Source organism: Amblyomma maculatum, chromosome 9, assembly GCF_055883805.1.
Source record: "Amblyomma maculatum isolate TAMU_Amacu chromosome 9, ASM5588380v1, whole genome shotgun sequence".
NCBI classification, from domain to species: domain Eukaryota; kingdom Metazoa; phylum Arthropoda; class Arachnida; order Ixodida; family Ixodidae; genus Amblyomma; species Amblyomma maculatum.
The window spans coordinates 63,129,935-63,130,680 of NC_139352.1; positions in this window are offsets into that span (position 1 = coordinate 63,129,935).

Here is a 746-nt window from a genome sequence, read left to right on the forward strand (position 1 = left end):
TAGCAGTAGTAGCAGGTGGTTATTATAAAACAATCTGCTATCCCCACTATCTGATATCTGAACTCAGGTGCCTGAAACACCTGAACTGGGGTGGTGGAACGAAAGTGATAGCGAGGGACAGGGATAGGAAATCACAGAGCTAGCCGACAGTGAGGAAGGACAGGGTAGTACTTACCAGAGGCGTGCTTGCATATTTTAGAGCGCAGTCCTTTCAGCCAGCTTTTCCTGAAGAATAAGCAACAAAACCGGTGGTAATACTTGGTCTGCCGCTGCTGCTAACAAGCGGCACGAGCTAGGTGCTGCCTCCAAGAGAAACCTATCGTTCGCATCGCTGAAGCTAAAGAGCTGAAGTCAGATTTCGCATTAAGGGATATCTTAATCATCATTAGAACTTTTTGTACAATTTTTTTGTACTCACCGACAGTTTTTTTTTTTTTGTAGTAGGGCTAGCTACAGTTACGCATTGATGACCCATTTGCCTGTTGCCTATTTTGTTTCGTAACGATTCAGCACGCAAAATCTTAGCAACAATAAAGGAGCAGAGCAAAAATTGGACACAGTACGACGCCACTCCTCGTGTTCCCAGTGGGACTGGAAACGCATGTCCCCTCCCTCATCCTCTTCCGCTCCTTCAACCAGGTTTCTTTATCTTTTCGGTTTGCCCTTTGGAGTGAAGCAAAACTGCATGCTTTAAGTTCATTGTATCGATAGCGATGGCGCGCATTGATAATCCAGTACAGTGCACG